The sequence below is a fragment of the Rhagoletis pomonella genome, unplaced genomic scaffold (assembly GCF_013731165.1).
Source record: "Rhagoletis pomonella isolate Grant_MI unplaced genomic scaffold, Rhpom_1.0 Rhpom_scaffold_00006, whole genome shotgun sequence".
Lineage (NCBI taxonomy): Eukaryota > Metazoa > Arthropoda > Insecta > Diptera > Tephritidae > Rhagoletis > Rhagoletis pomonella.
The window spans coordinates 19,581,483-19,600,996 of record NW_023458560.1 but is presented as its reverse complement, the minus strand read 5'-3'; the positions used below and the strand labels follow the sequence as shown (position 1 = coordinate 19,600,996).

The 19,514-nt window shown below is 34.2% G+C and overlaps 1 protein-coding gene across 1 annotated transcript in view; it reads right to left on the bottom strand.

The window, feature by feature from the left end:
- Nucleotides 1–19,514, bottom strand: part of LOC118740478 (calcium/calmodulin-dependent 3',5'-cyclic nucleotide phosphodiesterase 1) — a 737,853-nt gene that overhangs the window by 447,040 nt on the left and 271,299 nt on the right. The window lies entirely within an intron of this gene.

Below are 19,514 nucleotides of genomic sequence, written 5' to 3'. Positions count from 1 at the left end.
ATATTTTATGGCCAAAACAACACGTTCTGCGACTTATGTTCACTACAACGTCCGCACATGCTGCCTTCTTGGGATAAACTGGATTTTCGGAGTTGGCATTCGACGAAAATCGCAGTCGCAAGTCGCACCACCTCAGTCAGTCAATGGCGCAGACAGCGGCGGCGCAGAGTAGAGCAAAACAGAATAGTACTGAGTAGAGTGGAGCAGCGAGTGGTAGCTCACAAAACAGAGAGGTGCCAATAGGCCACAACAGTTGGTGGGATGGACCGAAGAGCCGAGCGGCGCAAGGGTGGTCATTCTAGCAGGTGTTAGGTAGGCCGACAGTTAAAAACAGCTGATAGTGAGCGCGCAGCAGAGAATTCATAAATCTGCGCATGGAAGCAGCGAGGAGCGTAAACATCAGTGGAGAATAAACTCAAGCAAAACAAACAAGAAAAGTGGTGCTTCAAAAGAAAATCCTAGTGGGGCACAGGACTGATACACTCATACGAGTATGAGGTTTCCCTTTAGTGAATACGTGGATGTGCTGGAGTCAAAAAGCAGGGAATAATGGGCACAATAACGTGATGATGCATATGGCGCATCTAATTTTCCAAATGCCTACATCATCATTGGAAAGCTCACTTTTACATAAACTAAGCTCGCAGTGTTTTTGCATACTCAAGGGCCTTATAAATAAGGCTTTAAAAAAATATATACAAAATCAATTTCCATGTCTGAATGTCCTTTTCTACGTACGTGAGTGTGCAGTAGCCGTAGTAGTGTGACCAGATGACAAAAAGTAAAAAAATAAATAATAAGCCTGCATTTTTAAACCAAGATACCCTCAGTAAAGATTTTAAGTCCTTCCAAATACATGCTTATGTACATATGTCTATACACAGTTTTGCTGTTAGTTTCGCCATTGTATTTCATCTTTGTAGCTTTGCGTCTAAAAGATTCAAATTTCCAATAATTTAAATTGCTTAAAAATTCACTTTACTGCAGAGTATGTTCGTTGCATATTACGCTTAAATCCTGCGAAGTTCAAAATACATATAACTTGACTATATTATACATCAATCATACGAGTATGGGTACTTAAATACATCTACAAAAGAATGTTCGTCATGATTAAGACCAAACCCAAATGTGCTGGTACTGAGGGCTTGGAAGGTGAGCTTTTCAAATACGGCGACGCCAGGTAGAAAATATCGGAAAAATTGTAGCCTCTGGAGTTTTCTTTAAAGTTTCTAATTTCATGATCCTGATGAGATAATTTAATATTTTTTATCAGAAATTTACTAGGTCAAGTGAGACCTCATCAACCCCACCTCAAAAAACAAAAATCTCTCTTTTGGTACTATGATTTCTTCAGAGCTGAATTAGGAGATGTAAATAAGGCTGCTTCGCTGTAAATAGAATACTCCATCGCTGTCAATTTTGAAAAACAGACTTAGATTTAATATCCACAGTGCAACAATACCTTTTCGAGGGTAGAAATACAAGAAATAATGGTTCTAAGCGATTTGGCTACTGGATGCCCTAAGAATGTAGTCGTGATTTCCGGGCACACAATTATTACTGGAAACAGTATTGCGACTGATCTGTCACCGAAGACAACTAATCTGCAGTCGTTCAATTCTGCCCTACATGCCGTCCAGCAAACTATCTTCAAACGAACTACAAACATATGAGTCAGATCTCATTTTATTGAACAAGACAACTACAGCTGGGCTACGAATTTGTAGAAACGGATCTGAGCCACTAGTTCCCTGATATTTTATCCAAACAGATTATCTACGAGGACATGGATAACGACATGGACATAATGCAGCGAATTAAAATACAGCGGCTCCGCTGGCTTGGCCATGTCGTTCGAATGGACACCGACGCTCCAGCTCTGAAAGTATTCAACTCGGAACCCGCTGGTGGTAGCAGAGGAAGAGTGAGATCCCAACTACGATGGAAAGATCAGGTGGAGAAGGACTTGGCTTCACTTGGCGTTTCCAATTGGCGTCAGTTGGTACAGAAGAGAAACGACGGGCGTGCTTTGCTGAACTCGGCCAAAATCGCTTAGGCGGTTATAGCGCCAAATAAGACGAAGAAGAAAATGATTATGTACGTGAGGCGCTAACAAAAATAGGGCTAGAACATCCGGTCGTGCATCGTCACTCCAATTTCCTAAATAATATTTCGGAATACGGTAGCCTCTCGCTGTATGAGATACTGAAGCTCATCAATTCTGTCAAGTCGCTGTAAGTTTGCATGAGATTGCAGTTTCCAAATAACAAAAATTTGCTGTTGACTTTTCAATAAGTTGACAATCCACTCAAACCAACCAACCGCGGGATCAGACTCTTTAATAATTCGTATTAAGTCTTATCGATCACACTGCATGCAAGACTAAAGCCTATCGTCAATGAAGCCATAGGGCCAAATCAGTGTGTCCTTAGGCCTATAGATCAGATACTCACCATATCTTAGAAAATACCCAATAGAGTAGGATCGACACTTTCTATTTGTTGATTTCAAAACCTATATCTATCTATAGCATTAAAAAGAGTTTCCGATAAGCCGCAACGCAAAAAAAAGCTTAAATGCTGATTTGGTCATGCCTTACGAATGAACACAAACGCTTCGGCGGTAAGGCTTTAAACGCGATACCCACTGATTGTAGCAGAGGAAGGAAAAGGCATCCTATACGATGAAAAATCTCTATTGCGTTTGGCGGTAACTGGCTTGGTAGAGAAACGACTAGCGTGCTTTCCTGTACTCGGCCAATTACGCTTAATCATTTATAGCGCCAATGGGTTGAGAAATTTATTGACTTTCCGACGGTTAAAGTAAATAAGTGGTAAAACTGGCCCTTAAACGGTTAACCTGGTCACATTCGCAACGACAAACAACCTGTCCGCATTAAACAAAAACATTTCAAGCAGCATTTTGTAGCAGCCGCACTCCACAGTGCCAATAGCAACATCACCCACAATTGAGCGAGATGCTGCTTAGCGGGTGGCCGACACTTGTGAGCGCCGCCATCAAATAATCTCTTCAATAAAAACCGAAACCTTGGAACCAGGGTTGCCGCTGACGCAAAAAAATACTTACCATCCACTTGAGAAAAATCTACCAAATCTGGAAGTTATCTGCCAATAGCTATTTTTAGTTATTTCAATAAAATCTATAGTTTTTCTCTATTTTATTACATTTTTAAATAAGGAACTTTTTATTTAAGTAATGGTGTGGTATTTGAGATCATATTAATGGCATATTCTCGGTTTGCTTCAACCAAAAGCAAAAGTGATGAAACTAAAGGCAACAACGAAACTCCATAATTTGGAAGAAATTATACTGGAGTTATTATAGACAAATAGTACAGAGACTAAGAAAATTGCTTGGTGATTTGTTTAATATTCACAATGTTTTTCTAGTAAAAATAGTTTTGATACTTTTTTTGTATAGATAAGAATATTGTTTGCGCTTTAACCGAACCCATAAAAATCAAAGATTCAAGCCATGTACATGCTTATATACATCTAGAAAAAATTTCAAAAATTGTCTAAATTTCGAACTTTTTCCTCTGAATTTTTTGAAAATTTTTGTGTACGCAGCCTTACAACCCATGGAATTTAATTATTACCATATCTGTGTATGTATATTAAAAGTGTACATGAAAGCGTTTGAAAATTAATCAATAAAGTAGACTACACTTTTGGAAATATATTGAGAAATTAAAGATATTTAACTACGAAAAATAAAACGCGGAAACAAAAAGTTTTATTTTTGTAAAAAAAAAAAATACTTTAATAAAAATCTACCAAAATGGAACAAAATTTACCTTTTTACTAACCCAAATTTTTTCTACCAATTTTGGTTATAATTTACCAAAGTGGCAACCCTGTTTGGAACTCAACTTTGTTATTCTCAATTCGATTTTTGTTAAAGGCATAAATAAAATACTTACATATCTACATATCTATGTAGCACGTCAACGCGCACGTCGAAACATATTCAAAGAAATTTAAAGATTCGATAGACAAACACAATATTTTTGTAGGTATGTAACAACTATAGGTATGTTCGTGGTTTTCCGCGTAGTAAAAATCTTTGATAATTTTTGAACATAAACGAGGTTTTACTAAACATGCAAATGTATATAAAAAATGCGAAAAAATTAAATATTATTATTATTTATTTATTGAAATATAATTAAGACTATAAATTAATCTAAGGTAATCGCACTAGCTACCCAGGGCTACTGGCTTATTCAAATAATAGAAAATATAAATTATAAGACTAAAGAAGTTGAAAGACATTTATAGCTTTAAGAAAATTGGGCAGTTTTACAATGTCAAATCCAATAATTAATAAAGAACAGCTACAGCTTCCAGAATGTTCACTTTTCTTCTCCTTGTTTTTCTGTTTTCTGTTCGTTAACGTTAGGTCTCGTTACGGGTAAAATTGTCTTAAACCCAACAGATCAGCAAAATCTGTAATTGCTTCTTTAATGTACACCTGGACATTTCTGGATTAGTTCAGGGCTATTTTACGACCATTTCGGGACCTGTTCAGTTCGGGATCCTTTCGGAATTACTCCGCGCCCTGTTCAGTAACATTTCGGGGCCAGTTCATGACTAGTTGAGGATCATTTTGTTACTATTTCTGGAGCATTTCGATACTAGTTCAGGACTATTTTGGGACTAGTTTAGAACCATTTTGGATTTACATAGTTCAGTCCTATTTTAGGACCATTTTGAAATTAGTTCGGTATAATTTTGCGACTAATAAGAGACTATGTGACCACCGTTTGAATTCTAGTTCGAGATCATTTCGGGGCAAGTTCACGACTTTTTAGACCGTTGCCGGGCGTGTTCAGGACCATTCCGGGACTAGTTCGGGATCGTCTCGGAACCTGTTTAGCATAATTTCTAGACTATTTCTGAGCTATTTAACGACCGTTTCGGAAGTAATTCACGACTACTTCAGGACCATTTAAGTAGTGCTGGAATATTTGAGACCACCTCACAACTCTTTTGGGACTAACTCAAGCCTATTTCGGGCCTAGTTCAGGCTTATTTCGGGACTGGTTCACGACTATTTCACTATTTAACTGAATAGGCGAATGCTTTTTCAAACCTGGCATTCATGCCTTTTTCGGTTTTCTTCTCAACTATTGTAGTATAATTCTAAAGAAAATATTTAAAATCCACTCCAACGCCCCGAACCACCAACTTGTAGTGCATAATGTTCATACATGAATACATATCGCACACCGTCTTCAAAATAGCCGTAACTCAAAATTTGGCATTTTTGAAATTATGCGCTAAAAATGTACACATAGCATTTATTTACCTTTCAGCAAAAGCTGAAGCAAATTTTTGTTATAATTTGTTGAAAACCCCTAAGGTAAAGTCTCCCTTGCCCGTATGATTATCGCATTTTGTGACAAACGTGTAATTTTGAGTTGTGCCCATTTTGAAGACGGTGGGCGATATGTACGTAGTGGATAATAAAAATACGTATAGCATATATTTTGGGGAGAATACGTACAAGTTGAGAATTTTCAAAAAAGTTTATGGACTAGGCAATATATATACATAAATAAATCAAAAGAATATAAATAAATACACAAATAAGTTTTTTACATATAAACGATGAAACGGCAATTTCAGATGTTTTGTGTGCTCTATGTGGTTGGTATTTGTAAGCATACAAACATTTGGACTATAAGAAAATTGTTAGCTGCGCGGCATCATGGCATTGTTGAATTGAGATACCCTTCCATTCATTGAAATTTTCCCACTATTTACAAAGCTTTTATACATAGGAAGGTATGTATGCCAAGCTTAAGTATTTGCTTAATTCGAAAGCTTCGTGCTATGTTGAGTAACAGCAGTGAAAAAGCTTTTGTTTATGCACTTCATTTTTTAAACAGTGGCTGCTAAATATATTGGGCCTCATGCATAAAAAGTGAGCCTCCGAATCTATTTTCAATACAAATTCTTGAGCTTGAGCTCACCCCTTCAGTGCAAAAACTGAGTCTTATGGTCTGATTATGGCAACTTAACGTAACTTACGGCTCTCTCTTAAAAATTCTGTTCAATGGGCGTGCTTATAATTGAACAGCCGAACGTAACTTAATGCCACGTCGAAATCTGTTTCATTTTGATTCTCTAAGTTCTACGTTCCGTTAAGTTAAGTTGCCATAATCAGACTTTGAGCTTAAGCTCTCTTTTTATGCATGAGGCCCATTATTGTTGTTGTTGTTTGAGCTTAAGCACCAGAAGAAAAAAACGTAAAAAAACGCACAACAAAGATGATTAGAACGAAGACTTGAGTCTGTCTGTCTGTTTGAACGAATCCGTCTGTTCATCCAACAAAAATTTATTTTCAAATGTATGAAGTTTTGTTATTTATTAGGACTCTAAAAGGTATATACTAGCGTAGGCCGAAAACCCGCTTTTTTAGAATTTTGATTGGTAATAGCAAAAATATGGTTCATTATGTCCTGAAAACAATCTGTGTGAAAGATGACAATTTTTTGTTGAAATTGACACTGAAAGGATAATAGAAACATTCGCAAAAGGAAAGCGGAAATTGAATTTGCAATTTAAATTATTACAATAAAATTTCGGAATAAGTTGTTATATTTGCACGAAAAATAAATCAGGGTTAGATGCCTGTAATTTAAGTTTAAGTTGATCCCAATCTACCATGAGTTTAAGTTTCGGTCGGATCTTTCCTGCTGGAAGCCTGTGATAAATCATTTATGTTGTCCCATGGCAATTCTTTCTGCCCCTAAGCTATTGTTCAATTATGTTTAGTCATACTTCACATAATGACGCAGACTCAATCCAGTTTGCGATTGCTGCTTCTCAGACAGTCTTATTCCTCATTATCCTACTATTATGCTCAGCAAAAGGAGTTATATCTCTCCAAGCAACCAAAGGTTACCGAATATTTAGCCTCAATTTTTGAAAGAGCTTTGAGTGGCGACTGATTATCGTTTAGGATAAGTATTTAGTTTCTGCCAAAGTTTATATCTTCTTATCGGGTGCTGGCACACATTTACGCCTGAGAGATACATGGGTACTTCCCAATAGGCACTGCGGTGCGAGTTTTAGTAGCAAAAAAGATATCTACGCCTTTTGATGTTTGAAATCGTCTTTGCATACATACGACAACGCGATTGGTTAAAGTTTTACGCAAAAGCCTTTGCCCAGCTAATTTCCTCTCAATATCCTAATTCGTCACTGGGATCTACTGAATGGCAGTTTACAGTTCTACCTACTCGGCTACGGTGATCGCCTTACCTATAATATTCTACTCAATAATAGGCATTTAAAATGAATTTAAGAAGAAATTCAATGAAGAAGAAGTACTTTTGATGAATTAAAGAAAACATTTCATAAAATTAAGAATTGTTTCTTTTTAACCAAATTAAAAAAAGGAAGGTTATCAATTCCTCGGAATATTTTTTATGTATGTTACCGGATATCTTTGGGCCACGTGAACCATTTTCATTTTTTTTTATGGGAAGGTGACGCCTTAATGGTGATCCAATACTAATTTGGTTAAGATCAGATCATTTAATCTTGAAGAAATTACCGGTATTTTTAAATTTTTAAATGAGCATTATTATTGAAGTAGGTTGTGTTTTTTGCTTAAAAATTACTTATTAAATGATGCAATCAGTAGTACCGTACTTTAATACTAGAGACCCATAGAATTCTTCTGGACCATTTATTAGCTATGTAAATGTGTTTCTCTTGCTTTTTGTTATGGTACTTAAAATTTGGTTAGTTACGCGTCATTTCCAAAAAATTTTTATATTTTTTTTTTTGTAAGACTCAGGAGTAATAATCGTAATTGCAATCATTACTTGACCCTAACTGGTCTATTCTGCGCTGGTAACTAAAAATTTTGTAACCAGTAAATAAAGTTGCTGTAAATTTTTAACCACTTTTCGCATTCTGTGCACTTTTGTAACCGGAAAATTTTGTTACCATCTTATAAGATATATATATAAGGTAAATAATTAATTCCCCTTGAAATATGTATTGCTGCATAAATTGCTGCATATATTGACAACGTACCTAGAATTGCGGTTAAAATAAAAGGTAAAAATTTGTGGTAATAAAATTTTTCGGATACAAAATCATCGGTAACGTGCAGAATAGATCTGTAAAAGCAAAGTTTTAGTTCAAATCTAGTTAGGTAGTAAGTGGTTATGAAATGACCACGAGTGTGCCAGAAATTGTAATGTTATTCCAATTTAGTTACAGCTTCTGTTATCGAAAGCTTCATACTCGTACACTAAAATATATTCATTGCAAGTATGCCAAAACATATTTCCATGGTGTCGAGCTTTCTCTCATATCTGAAGTCCTATGAGAATCGAGAGAACCCCTGTTGTTGTGGCTCCTGAAAGGTTCAAAGTAGTGCTTCCATCACTATTATGCTTAAGATATCCCTATTTTCGAGTTACACATTTTGAGAAATTGGCAGTAATGGAGAGGCAGGGTCTATTGGGATTTGGCTCTCTCTCTCGACACATATTATTGAGTGGAAAACGAAAGAGGTAGAAAAATCTGTTATTGCGACTATACAGTCTACTTTTGGGCATTTTAGCGGAAAGCAAAAACAAACGTTGCGGCTGTTGTTGGCCAGGGTGGCTGCAATCAGTAGGCACGAAACATCAACAGGTTGCCTAGTGATGGTTTTTCTACTCAAAAATAGACATACGTACACAATGTACTAATATTTATCTATATGTATGTATGTACGCATATAATTTTCGGAATTTTTTGCTATAATTAGCTGCATGAAGAAAACATGAAGAAAAAAGTAATCAGAGAAAGCCTAATGCTTATAGCAGATTTGGCAGAAGTATTATAACGAGCTCTATAGACATAGCTAAGTATACATAAGCAATTCCATTTGAAGATGTTTTCTGCTTTAATATAAAGTACACTACATACATGTGTAAATATGTACAACATACTAGACCTATTGTCGTATGAATCTTCCCCGCCTGCAAGTCAATTCGCTGCTCATTTATTTGAATTACTTACCTGCTTATATTTTTTGCCTCACATTTTTTACACTTTCTCCTGCAACTTGTTATTGATGTTTTGTATTGATGTTGGAAATCCCATTTTTTTTAACATAAAAGTCGGAAAAACCAATCAAGAAGAGATATCATTGCTTACCTGCAAATAACATAAAAAATATGAAATGCTTATTTTAGAAATCAAATACATAGTCCTTTTTCGCTTTAATAAGTTTTCGTTAAAACTAGGAACTAGTATGTATATAGTTACATAAATATCTTACAAATCTTGTTCTAATAAAGATGAGTGATTTCTTAATACATATGTGAATTTTATTGCATTCGTAAATCCGTGGTGGTGCGGAATACCCTAATTCAGAACTAGGAGGGCCGTAAAGAAAAAAATCCTCGCCCAGTACTAAATATAGGTCGGGCCCCTCTCCGCCTCAAAAAAAAAAAATAATTTAAATGTTTAAACGATTAAAATGTTCTAACGTTATCTCTAGATACTTCTTCAGGCCTTTTGAAAAATACTAAGTATTCTTATCTTTAGTCTCGTAGTATGTGAGTATGATTTTTTTATTGAAAAACTTCGTCTTAGAAGAGAAAATGCGTTCCTTTAAGCTCAGATGAGCCGTAAGCAAGAAACTCGCTTTCTATTGATTTTTGATTTTCCCCTTTTGTAAATATAACCTCACTTTTAAGATCGCACTCTAATTTCGAATTCTAAGGGCCATTTTCTCAAAAAGGTTTTAAAATTTATCTGCACTTTAAACAAAAATTTTGCTCTCAAAATATATGTTTGAAAGGCAGATACAAAAGCGGCCCTAAAACTTTCATGAATGATAATGAATGTAATAATGTAAGGAATGTAATAAAAGTAGCGGTCATTCAACTTACAGGCAAAGGTTTAGCAATGGAAAAAATATTTATGACGAATGACGAATACTTTCTTGCATTGTGCTTTTGCAGGTGTTCTGTGGAACCCATATACTTTGGGAAGCTTTTAATAGATATGTGCATCAAGTATGAACATAACGGTTGTTTTTAAATAAAATAAATATCCATGTTGAACTGAACCCTACATTCCACCTACACTACATTTATTTTCGTGTAATAATATGTTGATTGGCGCTTACACAAATATTAGTGTTTTGGCCGAGCTTCTCCTCCGATTTAAGATAGTTGCCAGCATTGACGACTGTCCTACGAAAGACTGTGGTGAGTTGAAAGACGGTTGCCAGAATTGTCCTGTTAGGGTGTATTACCATCTAATAAATTTGTTGTCGATTCCGCTTTCGACAGCACGAAAAGGAGTTGCGTATACGCCGCGATGTCTGAATTCACTTGGCTTGTCAAAAATCTTACCATAAATGAGTCACAATTTTGTACTAGTTTCACAGGAGCAGCTAGTCGATACCAAAGTATTCCGTGCTTAATTATTTGCTGGTGTTGGTTGACTCTTTCGACCGGGTGAGAAAATTATGTAAGAATTCTTTCCAAAATACAGGTGTAGGTAATATGTTCCATGATTTGTCTATCAAAATGCTCCTATACCACAAAAAACAGACGTATGTGTTTGTAATACTGTTTATACAAGACGGTTTTGAACGTAGTATGTACGAGCATGCCTAGCACTACATATATTGCTATTTACACATACTTTCAGGCGTGCAAGCTACGTGTTTGGTACGTGCTGAAAATTTGAATTCAACTCTCCCCCACCTCGAAAACCATAAATTTTCACTAAGAAGAACGTTTGCGTATAAGTGGTTGCCTGCTTCTGCTTTTTCAAATGACATTTACGTAGATGCATGCTTTTGTGAAGTAATCTTTTATTTGGTGATTAACAATTAAATAAAATAAATAAGAATTAACCAGGTGATGAGTGTGATCCCAATTTGAGTATTAATTAATTGCACATCTAACGAAGTTCTCGTTTTCAATTAAATTTAGGCGCGCTCATAAAACTTCAATGATTTCGCTTGCAGTATTTTTCTGATTCTATCACGATTGCTTGGTGAAATATTAAAAGTTGCTAAATTGCCAAACAATCGATACTGCAATGCATTTTGACAGCCATGTAACTGCATTTGATATGCAAAATCGTATTTTATGCATAATTGATATGAAAAAGAAATAACGTTATTGCCACGCCAGTTACATTTATTGATATCGTGTGCTGGACAAATGTTCTATTTTGTTTGGTTGGTTTTTCACACTGAGCTCATAAATCACCTAACTTTTTGCGGCTAGCTTCAACCACGAAGCCATTGAATTTTCATTACAACAGCAATGTGACTGTGATTTTTAGTTGAGCACCGCGGTTTGGGGGAAAAAAATGATTTTGACTGAATTCTATACCGCATAGCAAACACAAATTTGTGATTTGATTAGCGCTCGAATGACAGTTAATATGTACACAGGAAATAGAAAATCAGATTTTTCCAAAGATATAATTTTTTTTGTTGATTACTTTGGACATATTTAGGAATTTATATTTTAAATATATTAACACGGCTATTCGAAGAAATTGCCTAAGTGTTTGTATAGTATATGCAAAACCCGATTCAATGGAGTGATATGTACCAGTAACTGTATTTCGCGACCCCGTCTGTGTATCCATAAATATCGTGCAAATTTATTTTGTGCAGGGTTAGGATTTTAAGGCACACTAACAACTTGAAAAAAGCAAAATGAGCTTTGGAAAACGTGAACGTGACACGGCCTTTAAACTTGTATTTACACGAATTTCTTAAAGCATGAACTATATTTTTATAAAAAACCAACCAAAACTCAATTACAATAAAAGTATTTGCAAACCTATCAAAATTTGGTGCGGCTATAATTTTTTCATCACTGTAAATAAGCTGATTATGATTACTCGGCTGTGCTGTCATAGTAGCACAATGAAACGAAGTGCATTTTAAAATTTTAAGGCAATAGCCTCATGCGATTATCGCGAAGCATTGATTTGGAGGAATGAAAGCTCATCTCAACATCTACAGCTAGTAAACTCCACTTGAAAGCTCCTTCGATTCGTCGTTATTTAACAATTAAGTAATAGGTTGTAGTGTTATTTTGTCGTGGTTTACTTTTATTCCACAGCAGTCAAAAGTACGTTTTCCCCCAATTCTTCTATATAAACCTGGATTTTCATGGAGTTATAACAATCGGCCTTAGGTATTTTAAATATTCGCAAATATTTGACTTAAGTAGAGCGTTTGTGAATCAGCATCAAATTTCGCGGCGAGTAAATTTTTGACAAGTATGAGGTGAATAAAATTTCAGTAGCTCATGAGGCTATAGTGAAATTTATGTTTATGTTATTGACGCAGTTACATGACATAACACTAGAGGTTGACGCATCGGGCCAATGTTGTAGGTGCAAGATCATAGAAGAAAATTACGCACGCTTGCAAGAAATATCGCAGGTGGAAATAAGACCATAAATAAACCTGATGACATCGGAAGGGATTAGTATTCCATGTGGTATGAATCCGCTATTATTATTGGCCTCTGTGTGAGGTGAGTTCTGCCTTCGTTTCAACCTGGACTAAGAATTTTTACTTGACCAACAGTTTGTGCTTTTCAAAGCTATTTTGGCATTGGCTAGTAAATTTATAATTTCGGTGGAAAAACTGCAAATTTTTTTGGCGTGGCACCCTAATGTGGTTACACTATTTTTTCAAAGTATTCTATTTGCACATAATACGATACAATGTTCTAGAAACATAAATAAAAATTAACTCAAAAAGAACATCAGAGCTGTTCAGGGAAATTTGGTATGTAGGTTGCCCTATTTCCAAAAATAAGTTGCCACGCCACTTCCCATATAACGGTATTTTCAAAAAATGCAGAAACAGCAATATTTCAGCAAATATTAGATCCAAATTGTTGAAAATGGGCGTGACCCCGCCTACTTATGACGAAATGCTGTATCTCGGTAGCCACTTCACTAATCCTTACCGCGTATATAAAATTCGGTTTCGCCCGAACTTATACTTATTTACTTGTTATTTTTGTTTTTAGAACATTGTAGGTGGGGAGCAGAAATGAGAGTACACGGTAATTTTTGTTAAATATATGCAAGGTTTTTAAATTTAAAATATTTATGTTATTTTTTTATAAAAATATGGTTCGTGATTTAACCGAATGTCAAACTTTCAAACTTTATACAGCGATATGTATGTATAGTTGATGAAATTCCTGCCTTTATTAATGCTTTATTGAGAAGAATTACTCAAAAAATTTTGATTTTTTTTCTTTGGAAATTGAAGGGAAGAGACCTGATAGATTTAGCAGCCCTGATCGGAATCAAATTTGAAGTCTTCTGCCCCTTTGGCAGGAAATATTGGAATTTATTGGTATGTCTTTTTAAAAAATATTTCACACATGGAATGGAATACTTGCGAAAGCTCACCTTCTCTTTTTTGATTATTTGTCTGCTGTTGTCTTCATATATTTAAATACCAGTAAATCCACTTTAACGTATTCTTATCAACATGTAAATTTTAATTGAATTTACATAGTATATTTTATTCAAAATACACTGACTTTTGGAGAATTACTATTTTATCGTTTTTTTTGTTGCAATGGTTAGAATGCTTCTAATGAACACTTTTTCACTGATTGTTTTTTCGCTCTTTTATAATTCTGGTTTACATCCAAACACTCCACAGAGAAATGTAGCTCTTTACTATTTTTTTTTAATAATGAAAAACCTCTTTGATTTAAACGCGTACACAACTTTAGAATACAGCGCTTGAATTTTCGTCTTTTATTATTTATTTTCAATAACTTAATCCTTGCTCGATCACTTCTTAAGCGAGTTCGCGTGTCAACGCTTTGGCGACCGTAATAGCATTGAAGTGCGTACGCATTTGCAACAAAACTCAAGTGGCTTTTTGATTGGCGACGTAAAATATCTGCGTTGAAAAATGTTTGTGGCATGCCACAACAACGCCGCGCCGTACGCACAAGTGAATGTATAAGCTAAGCTTTGATAATTCATTTTTTTGTTTTTCATTTCAAATAGGCGCTGTTGGTCAGCTACTACAGATAATTTGTAAGTGTAAAAGAATTATTATAATTGTAACTGTTGTATCCACGAGAATGTAGTGCTTGTGGTTTTTGTAAAGCATATATGAATTCGTATGTATGTATGCATGTATATATATTTTGGTTATAACATTAACCTGGGAGATAAATAATTGTTATCGTTTCATTTGATTTTTATACATACATATGCATAAGTATGTAATACCTTTTAAAATAGTATTGAAATATTCAACTCATTTCTAGAGAATATTATTAAAGAGAATTTTAGTAGAGGGGACTTTTTCATAACATACATCTGTATGTTCAAATATGAAATCTAAGTCAGCCTCAAAAGTATGAATTAAGTACAATTTTAAGCAAAAACGTTACGCCTGCGCTATACACACAGCCATATGTACATGGTATTACTCATGCTACATATTTCGAACTTATGTATATTTGTCTCACACTCAATTGCTTAAAAATGCTTAAGATATAAATCTTGTCTTTTAATGTCAAATGAAATGATCTTTGACATATCAAAATAAGCGAGAGCTGTTAGCTGTTTTTAATTTATTTATTTTTTGAGAAGTGACTGCAGTGAGACAGTCAGACGACAGCTATGTTTTTCTTGAAAATCTACATTGAAATAAATGCATAAAAAATACCCCACTTGGAATGACCATTTCATTAGCTTCCGTTTAACAGTCTGTTTCTCAGTCGTCTGTTACGAACTTACTTGCAATAACTCGATTTGAAATTGCCGGCTACAAAATTTCTCTCGGATATCTCGGAGGTGACTAAATCCACCTAGCTAAAGGCTAAAATACTGGTCTTTTAGCTCCAAAGTCAAAAAATTATATTCGGCAAACAAATGTGTTTGAAGGGCAGATAAATATCTTAAAATTTTGACCGGATACGGATTATCTGAAAACGTATCGTAATGTAGAGGTCAAAATTAAGTTTAAGTGTTTGGCCATATATATGTGGGTAATTTCCAAACAAAGTGAAAATAGCCGGTATTTATTTTTATTTTTTTAAGATTGATAAATTTGTCCTATGAAATCATTTATTGACGTAAAAATTTGTGCAGAATACGAAACTGCTTTCAGTATACTTGGGAAGTTTAGTTCATTTAAGTGAACAGGGATTCTAGTTCGAATCACTCAAAAGAACTGGTTAATCTAGTTCTTGTACTAACCGATAAGCATTATACTGATTTTTTAAATAAAATGTATGCTTTTAAAAGATTTGCATATCACTTTGAAACTCATTTATCATATAAGCTAATGTGGAAGTTTTTTCGTTGGGTTTTTCTTGGGTGGCAGGCTTTTATAACCGACTTTAAAAAAAAGAAACGGTTATCAATTCTTCGGAATACATATATTTTATTATGTTATGTTACTCCTTTTTTTTGCATAATTGAAAACCCGAAATGGCGGTTCGATGCATTAGAGATGCCAGTTTTCAAACATCGATATTTTCGATGCATCGATGTTTCTCCGACCTCCCTAAAGAGAATTAAAGTCGGTTTTGTTTTTTTGCTTAATCATTAATTATTGTCGGCTAAAACTTCCCATATGAACACTTTTGGAGAAATAAGCTATTTAAATAAAAAATTCTTTTTCACCTAAAAGTGACATTCTGGAAATATTTTCTAATATTTTTTTTTTTTTTTTTTTTTTTTATAAAGAATCCTATTTCACCAAAATATAAAAGCAAGGAAATCATTGAAGCTCCTGAAGCAACAGACATTGATAATTTTCTTATTTTTAGTATTTTTTGCACAAAATACTGGGTGACATTCCGGAAACATTTTGCCTTACTTACCACAGTGCTACGATAAATTCACCTAAAACACACAAAATAATTGCTTTTATTAAGTTATTTATTATGTCAATAGACAATAGCACAATAGAAAGCCACGCTTATGCTGATAAAATGTTTCTGGCAAAAATATAATGAAATAATAAAAGTTATTGTAGTCATTCATGTTGATTATCGAATAATCTGAGCGAGGACAAATATTTTTATATGGAGTAGGTATAATATATCAAATAAAACAGTTTTGTAGGTGGTTTATTATAATTGGATCGTTTTGATTTTTCGTTTTTAACCCCATAAAATAAAAAAATTAGCAATTTGTTACCTATGCATGTATATACACCTAGGTCTATTTGTATGCGTTTTTTTATGCGGATTTGAATTTATGCGGTTTTTCAAACCAGTTTTTCGCGGTTTTTTTTCAGTGTGTAAGAGACAATGCTTCTGATAATTAATTTGTCTTTGTATTCTTATGCCGACTTTCCACTAGGCAAAGACATTACACAAAATTTGAGGCAATTAAAAATGCCTTGTGGAAATGAATTTAAGACTATTTTTTTAACGTAATGACACGACGTGAAATTTTTTAATGCCCAACTTTGTCATTAAGATTTTTGCCAATTTTTTTCTAATGGTTAAAATACAGACACAATTTTATTTATTTCATTAATGTTCAGTTTTGCATGGAATAATAAATGTTGAAGTAAAGAAATAAATTGTTTTGTTTTGTTTTGGCTCACTGAATTTTTTACGCGGTTTTTGAAAATGCTGGAATGCATCCCCTGTTTTTGTATGAAAGTAAATCACTTTTTATGCGAATTTTTTTTATGCGGCTTTCTGAGGAACGCATATACCGCATAAAAAAGACCTATGTATGTGTATAGGACTTTTTTGCCATTTTGTTTGAAGCATAAATTTCGCAAAATGTTTTCCAATATCTGCCGCCATAAGTTTAAAAGCATAAACAGGCGGCAGCGTTGATCCGGGTCAACTCGGGAATTAACTGCAATTGATCCGGATCAAGTCCGAATTAATCCGGATCAACGCTGCCGTCTATTTAAGCTTTAACACTGCAATTTCGCATTGGGATAATTCAGTTGCTGAACTGCTCTGCTAGGGTGCAATATAAATTTCATAATGCTTCTTTTTTGCTTCTGGTTGTCAATTTTTTCACGCTTAGTTCGATATCTGAAGTTGTAAATGGCAATTAATTTCAGTTCACTGTAGCAGAAAAAAGGCCGGTGACTTAGAGTTAGAAATACATATGTATGTATGAAAGTTTCTATTTCTACGCTTAGGTTATTTATGCACACATATGTATGTATGTATGTACATATGCTCACAAGCGAGGGTTATTTAGATTGATGTGGTGATTTTGCTTGCCTCGAGTTCGGTGGTGGCCTGTGGTCTGAGGGTATGGCAAAAACCACAAATATAACACAGATAAAAGAAAAAAATATTTATTTAGTTCTCTGACATAAATGAGTTGAGGATTTTGCTTAAATAAATACTTCTCGCTGGGTTCAAAAAAAAAAAAAACACTGAATTGAAATGTCTTTAATTTATACCTGGAAAAAATAATAACAGTGTAGTATGTAGGTGCAAGTCGAAGCGACACAATGGAAATCTTCTTCAAGTTCGCCGACAATTGATCAGCACCTAATTTGAGTTGAATACAATGGAATAGCGATGCAAACGATGCATAGATATTTTGGAAAAAATTCAGAATTCGTTGTATACCAACGATGATTATAAAATTACTCAGCTTAATTGACGATACATCGATTTCGGTTTCAACTATTTTTTAAACATCGCCTTTAGTGGGACTCTCAGACTTGCTTTGGGTTTAACTTATCCATTGTTTTTCTAAAGTTCTTTGACTGATCCTGAGTTCATATATATGTTACTAATTTTTTGGAGGAACATTTAGACATTTCATTAGTATCTAATATTGAGAATACTAACCTAACTATTAAAAAATAATCGACAATCTAATCCAAATATATGTATAGGCATAGTGACAGCAAACACTGATTATGCGGCCTGTGAAAATTTCAAGAAAATCAGGACTTGGAACTTGAGCCCCAGTGACTTTACGATGGGTTGCAGTTGTATTTTTAATTATTATAGCAGCGCTAGTTTAATGCTTCGACGTGTATGTAGTTCTATATTTTAAATACAGAACACTACATTAGTTGGGATCAACAGAATTTAAAATTTCCTTTAAATTGGAAATCATGAATACATATATCCATGATTTTCTGACGATGTACTTTCTATTTCTCCAATGCATTGATATTATTCACTAAAACTTACATCCCTAGGAAGGATGTCATCCGCACCGGGCAATAATTGTAAACTGTAATATGGTTACACTGTTATTCTGTAGGGTGGTTAGTTGGTTGTAGTGCTTCTTAGTAGCTGATAGCACCATCAAACTTGCCCTTTATTATACTACTAATGTAATAGAATACATAACTGCATACTCATATTTAATCGTTTTAGAAAATCTTTTAAAAGAAATATATCTATATATAATAAACATAATTTGATAGATTTTTCAAAATTATGAGGCTCTTGGGGCGACCGTAAATATTATCCGATCGAAAAATGGTCCTTTAATACCACTGTAATATTACTTTTGAATTTAGAATCTGTTTTTTTTTAAATTATAATAACATTTAATAATCGACAGCCACCATCGATATCGATATGCGTATTAATCGATAGGAAAAATGCCGATGGTGATATTAATAAAAATTAAGTTATCGCTAATAATAAATGAAAGTATGAATTCGGCGAGGGATCTGTACATGTACATTAGAGTGGTAAAAAAAAAAAAATCCAAGATAGGCTTGGTGGCATCTTCCGAAGTTCTTCCTCTTGCCGAAAGAGGTGTCACTTTCATAGCGATCCATTTCAAGGTCATTGCAGTAGAAAACTGAACGTTGGTATAGATATTAATAATATTAAAAGGAAAAAACTAAAAGGGTGCCCCGTTTTCTAGTAAGTTTTTTCCACATACAAAAATTGGACCACTTTAATGTACGTAAGTGAACATTCGGGTCTAAAACAAATTTCGAGCTTGCCAATTAGCGAAAATAGTTTTTTGCCTTAGCAACGTTTTAATTTGATGTAGTGTCGCAAAGAAGTGTCAGAATTATTTTTTTTGGTATTAGGAATTCATTACAAGACTTATCTTTTCTTAAAACATCCTTATGGCGCAGCAGAGAAAAATTATAACATTTTCTTACGTTTTAAAAAAAAAAGGAATATTTTTCTATTCCTTGATATTTTTCATATAACTAAAATTCAATAGAAAATGTAAGAAATAAGTTTTTTTTAGACATTTCCATTTTAATACAAATCTTTATTCATTTAATTACATTTATTATTTCCATATCTTCCGATGATGTTGCCTATGATGTAGATGACTTTATGGTATTAAGAATGACAATAGTAACAAGTAAGAAAGTCTAAGTTCGGGCGGAGCCGAACATTAAATACCCGGCGCAAGTATTAAATATATGTTTTTCACCTTTCCGAAAGCTACAGCTAGATGGTAAGCCGGGGTGTATCAATTTTGAGTAAATTAGCGTCCTTCAATTTTGAAATA